General features: G+C 46.1%; 1 non-coding gene across 1 annotated transcript; it reads left to right on the forward strand.

Moving 5' to 3' along the window:
- The first annotated feature begins 2,672 nt into the window (after nucleotides 1-2,672).
- On the forward strand, nucleotides 2,673-2,745 carry TRNAS-GGA (transfer RNA serine (anticodon GGA)). Its single transcript has one exon. It is a non-coding gene; the product is annotated as a tRNA-Ser (tRNA).
- The last annotated feature ends 5,658 nt before the right edge of the window (nucleotides 2,746-8,403 follow it).

Consider the following 8,403-nt stretch of genomic DNA (forward strand, 5'->3'; position numbering starts at 1 on the left):
CTGGCATAAAATCCTGTGATTATCTCTATTATATCACTTACAATATTATGTTTTAACCTTTCATTTGTATTTCAGCCTCTTCCATATAAACAAAGAAAAACAAAGTGTTGCTCATCATCGAGTTCTATAAGGATTAGTTCCAGCCCCTGTAGTCAGCGACTGATGTTGCAGCCTGAGAGAGACAAATTCAGGATGAAAAACAGAGTACTCTGAGCTTTGGATAACCAGGCCTCATAGATAGATGTATTTGTCTCAAGAAAAAAAATTTAATGATCTAGGTTCTTACATCTTCCCATGCATAGAAAAGGAATAAAATGATTAATTTGAGATATCTGTTCTCTGTGAAGAGCAATCATCTTTTACCAAGAATGTATGCTTGACTGCACCTATTCCTTAGCCAAAAATTATATATAAACTGGCTTCTCCCCTACCTCTTTGGAGCAGTTCCCTCAGAGCTGTAGTCTTCCTGGCTATAGTCCTCAGTGAGACTCTGAATAAAACTTAAACTCACAGCTCTTATTCTGTGAGTTTTTCTTTCAGTTGACATCCACTAGACAGCAAGCTTCTTTATGTTTAGATCTCTAGCACCCAGCAACTATCGGCTTAATGCATGCTTGTTGTCTAACTGAATCAGTGACCAAATGAACAGAAGAATGAAGGAACAGGGAAGAAAATGCCAAGGAAGGGATATGGGTGGGTTCTAGAAAAATGAGTCAATGTTTGGTAAGAATAACATGCCACATTTTGGGGAGAGGGAGGTGTTTAGTGTATCTGGTTCCCTGAATGCATGCAGGAAAGTCAGGGTAGTGGAGACTGAAAGGGGAAGTTGGGATCAGAGAATGAAGAGCCTGCGCCACCTCCTGAAGAGTTGGAATCTTATCTCTAGCAGTGGTTCTCAAACTTCAAGGTGCCCAGTAATCATCTGGAGGGCTTGATAAAACACAGATGAGTGGGCCCCATTCCTTGACTTTCTAGTCTGGGTTGGAGCTCACAAATGTTCTTTTCTAACAGATTCTAAAGTGATGTTGATACTGTTGGCCTGGGATCAAAATCTCAGAACCCTGCTCTAAGCTGTGGGCTTGGGGCTGTAAGGAGACTGATCAGAAGCTCAGACCTGGAAAAAAGTACTGTGAACTGGAGGCTGGTCACAGAAGTCCATTCATTTACTCATTCCTTCATTCAGTATTTAATAAACACCAATTATGTATGTGAGCCTGGTGGACCCCTGTCCACAGGGTCGCAAAGAGTTGGACATGACTGAGCAACCTAAGTGCACGCACACACATGTACTTGGCATTGTTTTAGTGTTGGAGACACAATAGTAAACAAAGGATTGTTAAGATAGGATTCAGGATAAGTTTCTATGCAAATTCACTTTATCCCTAAGTCATCAAAGGGGCAGACTTTGGTATTCTAAAATTCTGCCTCCCTCAGGTCAGGATTAGTCTTGGATTCTGATTCTCCTGGTTGCAGTCACAAGACATTCAACTCTTGTCAGAGACAGAAAGGAGTCCTAGTGCCATTTTAGGGGAGAAGTACCACAGACTATGGTGCTCCCCTGGTGGCTCAGTGGTAAAGAACCCTCCTGCCAATGCAGGAGAGGCAGGTTTGATCCCTGGGTCGGGAAGATCCCCTGGAGAAGGAAATGGCAACTCACTCCAGTCTTCTTGTCTGGGAAATCCAGATTCATGGACAGAGGAGCCTGGAGGGCTACAGTCCATGGCGTCACGAAGAGTCGGACATGACTGAGTGACTAAGGATCCACCACCACAGACTATTTTGGAACTCTAGCAGAGGAAGGCAGCCCCATACTATTTTTTGTATGAATCCTGTCTTCGTAAGCTTGTCCAGATGCAAATGTTATTGGTTTCTCCGCAGTGTGGCCTCCGTGTTTGAGGGTGTTGGAGGAGCCTTTGTAAAAATCTCAGTGTCTAAGCTGTCTCCTCGGTCAATTAATTCAGAATTTATAGGGCGAGATGCAGCCTAGGTATTTGGAGAAATTCCCCAGATGATTCTAATGTATAGCCAGAGTTGACAGCCTCTTGCTGTTGAATAATCTGAATCTTCAAGAGCTGAACATAAGCACTTGTGACCATCATAGATCACCAGAGACTTCTGTTGCTAGAGATGGATCCTCAAGGGGTCAGGGTGGCAGAAATTCCAGGTGACTTCCTAGACTCTGATGAGCCACTGGAATATAATAAGTCTTTTGATTTGCAGTGTGTTGTGTATAGCCATTGACAGCTTGAAAAGTTTTGGAAACTATGGTCTTTTGCTAAAATGTAATTGTGTTGGTTATATTTGCTCATCACTGGTCCCCTCTCCACATTTTGTCTCTGGAGCACAATGTCATGATTAAGAGTCTATGGTTAGAGAAGAGCTGATTTTGGCCCCTGGCTCTGTCACTGTCGTGTGTCCTAACTTTGTGACATTCTCTGAACCTCAGTTTCCTTACCTAGAAAACAGGGATGTGAGTACCTACCTCATGAGATTAAAAAAAAAATTATTGGAGTATAGTAGCTTCACAATGTTGTCTTAGATTCTGCTGTACAGAAAAGTGAATCAGCTGTATGTGTACATATATTCCCTCTTTTGTGGATTTCCTTCCCATTTAGGTCACCACAGAGCACTGAGTAGGGTTCCCTGTGCTATACAGTAGGTTCTCATGGGCTTCCCTGGTGGCTCAGAGGTTAAAGCATCTGCCTGGAATGCAGGAGACCTGGGTTCGATCCCTGGGTCAGGAAAATACCCTGGAGAAGGAAATGGTAACCCACTCCAGTACTCTTGCCTGGAGAATCCCATGGAGGAAGAAGGAAATGGCAACCCACTCCAGTACTCTTGCTTGGAGAATCCCATGGAGGGAGGAGCCTGTAGGCTACAGTCCATGGGGTCGCAGAGTTGGACATGACTGAGCGACTTCATTTTCACTTTCACTTTCACTTATACATAGTACTGTATATATGTCAGTTCCTAATCTCCTGATTCATCCCATGTCCCTTTCACCCCCCTTGGTGTCAATACATTTGTTCTGGACATCTGTACCATTTTTCTAGATTCCACATGTGTGTTAATATGCAATATTCGTTGTTCTCTTTCTGACTTACTTCACTCTGTACAGCAGTCTCTAGGTCCATCCTCATCTCTAGAAACAGGATTATAGTTGAGGGTGAGGGTGAAATCAGCAAATATCTGTAAAGTATAGTGCAGTGCCTAGATCAGCTAAATGTCTAGAGATGGGGTGTCACATCGGGTACCTTCAGTGGTCACCTCAGGGCTTGGGAGGGTGGAGGAAATGGAAGATTTTTACATTTTACTTTTTACCCTTCTGTATTAAGTTTATAGACGGCATAATTTACCTTTGTAAGTTTTGAAAGTGCCAAGAAAAGACAAAAGAAGCTGACCCCCTATCATGACCCCAGAGAGTCTCCAAGGAGGCTCAGAGGTCATCCAGACTGTGGCCCTCATGAGTGCAAGAATCTCTGCTACCATCGCCTTCTGAGGGGTTGTTCAATTTTCACCGCACATTCTCCCGGGCAGGATTTCATGTCCAGACCATTTCATTCTTCATATAGCTCAAAATGCTGGAAAGTTATCTCTTTCTATATTGAGCCCAAATCTGTCTGCCTGGGATGTCCTTCCATTAGGCCTGCTTAGTTTCACCTCATGGAGCCACTCATAGTAACCTAAATAGAATCTCCTGTACCTAATACTTTATGACAAGCCTTGATATATTTAAAAAGAGTTCTCCTGTCATTTTGAAATTTGCTCTTTTCAGAAAAATCCCCAAATATTTTGGCTGTTCCTCAGAGGACGTCATTTCCCCACACAGTCACAGGTTGAGTTCTGTGGAAGGAGACATCGAACAGACTGGAGGGTGCAAGGTGTTTATTATGGGTCAGTGCTTACAAAGGGATTGGGGAAAAGTCAGACAGGGGAGAGGAAGTTGAACTCCAATTCAGGCTCAGCCAAGTGTCAGCTAACCAGGCACAGGAGCTCTAGAGAGGGAGTTATCTGTCAGAGTTGCCCAGCAGTGGATGATATGCCCTGCCTCCCTCAGTCTTCATTGTGGGACATGTCACTTCAGGTGACAGCTCTCTGCAGTCGAGTCTGTCTGCTGACTGTACTCCTCACAACTGGGCAACAAGTCCTTCCTTGGAGAGGGATCTGAATTAGCACATTCCCATGTCTATCAGAGTCTATCCATTGTGTCATCTGGATTCACTTCTTCACACAAATTTGAGGGACAGGTCTTCTGGGAACCCAGGGAGTCAGTGGGCCTCTCTTCCTGAGGGAAAACAGAGGAGGTGAGGGAGGTTAACTGGATGAACTGGATGAACTACAGTCCCTGCTACTACAGTTGGTCTCAGGACCATGACGGGTACTTGGTTCTATACCCTTTGTGTGACAGCATCCTGACTGCTTCCTGATGACCATGTCAGTTGTCCTGTCAAGACAGTGGACTCATTCTTGTCCAGGTGTCCCTAGTAAGAAGTCCAAAGTGCCCAGGTTGCAGCTATGCCTTATATAATTCAATGTGATTCTTGCTGTATCCTCTGGGAGAGGTGTTCCCCTTTGGGAATCACAGCCTTGAAGCTGTGGTTCAACCCTGAGGTTGAACTCTTGAACCCTGAGATTCATGGATGGAAAGCATAGATTCTCCCAAAGGGTTTTGTGAGTGACGATAAGTAAGTGGTGTGTTAGTTGGATAGGACTTCTATAAGAAAGCACCACAGGGACTTCCCTGGTCGTCCAGTGGCTGAGGCTTTGCACTCCTAGTGCAGGGGCCCATGTTCCATCCCAGGTCAGGAAACTAGATCCCACATGGCACAACCAAAGATCCCCACAACTAATGCCCAGTACAGCCAAATAAATAATTTGTTTTTCTCTTTAAATAAAGCACCACAGACAGGGGCTTAGCAGAAATGTATTTTTTCATGGTTGTGGGGCCTAAAAATATGAGATCAAAGTGTTGGCAAGGCTGGTTCCTTCTGAAGGCCATGAGGGAAGGATCTGTTCCAGGCCTCTCTGCATGAGGAGACACTACTGGTCTTTCCAAGTAAGGAAAGCTCAGTGTGGTCAACGTGTCTTCCAGGTGGCCAGGAGGACTCCTTAAGGCCTAATGCCATGGTTGGGGCTCAGTGTTGGTCTCCACTGTTGACAAGCTGAATATTGAAAGGCCACAGTAATTAGATCCATGCTTTCTGAAGTGGGAGTTCATGCTGTTGGGCCACATGCAGGCTTCATATCTGCCACCAGAGCCACTCCACTCATGTCCCCATCAGGCTGCTTTGGGGACCCCAGAAGGTAAAGGTTGACTGAGGTTATCTGGCTGGGTCATTCTGTCAACTTGCTTCTTCAGCGCCTCTCTCACAACAGACGCTTGCTGGTGGTGATTAAAATGGGCTACAAAGGTCTTCATATTTGGGCCCCACTCCCAGGTGCCCATTCATGTGCCTCTACTGCTGAGCTCCTTGCTCTCCATACTCCCATCTTTCTCCTTTATGGACCCTATCCAGCTGGCCAGACCATTCACCTCTTTTTCCAAAGACAGTGGTTGCCTAGGTACACTGTCTAAAACTAGCCCATTACAATCTCTTCCCTGCCTACTGTCAAGGCCGTCATTGAGAAAGGCCACACTAAGGTACTGTCCCTGTTTCCCTGGCACCACACCCACCCACACGTAGATGCCCATGCTTCCATAAATCAAGCTCAGGCTTTTTCCTCTTCTACCAGCTGGTGGTGTGGGATCCCACATATGGCCTCAAATGTCATCTCATGGAGGGCGTGGGGGCAACACTGGTGGATGCCACAAGGATCTGGGATACATCATTCTTCTACCCTGTGGCCTTGTTCATCAGTTCAGTTCAGTTCAGTCGCTCAGTCGTGTCCGACTCTTTGCAACCCCATGAATTGCAGCACACCAGGCCTCCCTGTCCATCACCATCTCCCGGAGTTCACTCAGACTCATGTCCATCTAGTCCGTGATGCCATCCAGCCATCTCATCCTCGGTCGTCCCCTTCTCCTCCTGCCCCCAATCCCTCCCAGCATCAGAGTCTTTTCCAATGAGTCAACTCTTCGCATGAGGTGGCCAAAGTACTGGAGTTTCAGCTTTAGCATCATTCCTTCCAAAGAAATCCCAGGGTTGATCTCCATCAGAATGGACTGGTTGGATCTCCTTGCAGTCCAAGGGACTCTCAAGAGTCTTCTCCACACCACAGTTCCAAAGCATCAATTCTTCGGCGCTCAGCCTTCTTCACAGTCCAACTCTCACATCCATACATGACCACAGGAAAACCATAGCCTTGACTAGATGGACCTTAGTTGGCAAAGTAATGTCTCTGCTTTTGAATATACTATCTAGGCTGGTCATAACTTTTCTTCCAAGGAATAAGTGTCTTTTAATCCAAAATGTACTTCTTCCAGCTTCTTATGGATTATTGATCGGCTCACCTCATCTTATGACTTGGGGCCCCTGACAGCATACACACTCTCGGGGAGATTCTGTACCCATGGACTTCTGGTGTCTCAGAGTTGGGCATTCTGTCTGTACCACTAGCAACCATGAGGAGTTTTTAAGTTTTTCAGGTCTCTCACCATGGTCTTGCACTAGAACCCCAGCAGACTGTCTTGTGGCTCTTCTCCTGGGGCTTGCCAAAATCTGTCGGTGGCCATTGTTCTCACCATGGACCCCTTCGGCATCATAGCATCTGCTGAACCAAGAAGCAGCATTGCTTACACTGAAGGCTGAACCTGATGCAAAGCACTTCTGTAGGCTCAGAAGTGTCCGTAATAGCCTGAAGCCTCCTGCCCGCTAGCAACTTCCTCTCCACAGGACCCAGTCTTCAGATTCTGGTGACTATTCTAACGACTGGACCACCACTTTGTGCGCTCCACCTGTCACTAGTGAGTGGATTCTCAATGCCAGCCTGGCAGCCAGTGATTCCACTCTGGAGACCTGATTACTCCTCACACCTCTGGGTTTTCTGGAAGCAGACACTGAGATGGAATTTAGAGGACATAATATTTTTTAGAGACTAACACCTGTGAAAGGAAGCATGACTGAGGAGAGGAAGGAGTCCAAGTGCAAGGCAGACCTGACTGCACCTCGGCCCACCTCTCCAGGAGCTCTGAAGCCAGTGCTGCCCTTCACAGTTGCCCTGGGATAGACGAAAGTGTCCATGCCTTTTTACCCATCATCCTTTGCCCACTTGGCCCAGCCACCTGCTGAGGGCAGACTCAGGAAAGACAGTACTTTGGGTCCCTCTGCTATGCAGACCTGACCTCGGCAGAGGCAACTCTCAGCACTGGTGGCAGACCCTGAGGGAGCTGGTGGCTGCATGTAAGCATGCACCCTGCAGGGGCAGCGGGGTCTTCCTGGAAGCAGAGTCTGGCCAGTGTGTCCCTGTCTCCCACCTCCTCCACCATTTTGATCATCTGCATCAGCACTGCTCACAGGTTGTGAACTGTCTCATGAATCAAAAGCTCCTGAGCAGAGAGCAGTCTTATTACCCCAACGATTCTGAGACCAGTACCTCATTTTCAGCAAGATCCAACACACTGGTCCATGCCCCTCAATGTGACATGTTCTTTCCTTTTTTTTTTTTTTTTTTAAGTCATCTCACTTTATCCAAATATACAAAGCTGCTGTGGAGCAGAGGAGTTCAAGCCATAGGTATGAAAGCAGAGCACAGCAGGAAGAGTGTGCTGTTGGGTAGGAAGGAGATGAGTGAAAATCTCTGCCCTACTACTCACTGGCTGGCCAGCATGTATTTGCTTGTGCAGAAACATCGGTGAGAGAAGCTTTGAAGTAATATTTTTCTAAGCCTCTTTTGTTCTCTAGAAAATGGGAGTCATAAACACCTACCACATGCTTGTTCTAAGATTTAAAGCAAATAAGATAATTATGAACAGTTGTTCACTGCTATGTCCCCAGCACCAAGAACATCTGGTTCTGAGGTAGCATTCAGATGTGTGCATGAGTGTTGATGAATGAATCAAAAACTTTGGTGTAGAATGAATGCTGGCTTTTGTGATTATTATGGACTAAACACTTTACATGCATTAACTCACGTAATCTTTGCAACAATCCTATGAGTATCTTCCATTTTACAGATGAGGTAACTGAGGCTTGGAAAGGGGAAGGTCATGTTGTCAGGAAGCTGGTGAACCAGAATGGGAGCCCAGATCTTTGTGCATCAGAAACCTGTGCTCTTTCCCACATGCAACTTGTGGTTTTCAGCCATGTGTGTCAGCACACTGAGGTACTGATCAGGGAGTAATTTTCTGTCAGAAGAAAAGCCATGGTTGACCTTTTCAGAGCAGAGCACTCTCATTTTCAAAGGCTGAGGCTGCTGGAAATTTGATAGTTCTTCAGGCTCTTGTGAAAATACATGCCTTACCCT

This window comes from Ovis aries, chromosome X (assembly GCF_016772045.2).
Source record: "Ovis aries strain OAR_USU_Benz2616 breed Rambouillet chromosome X, ARS-UI_Ramb_v3.0, whole genome shotgun sequence".
NCBI classification, from domain to species: Eukaryota; Metazoa; Chordata; class Mammalia; order Artiodactyla; family Bovidae; genus Ovis; species Ovis aries.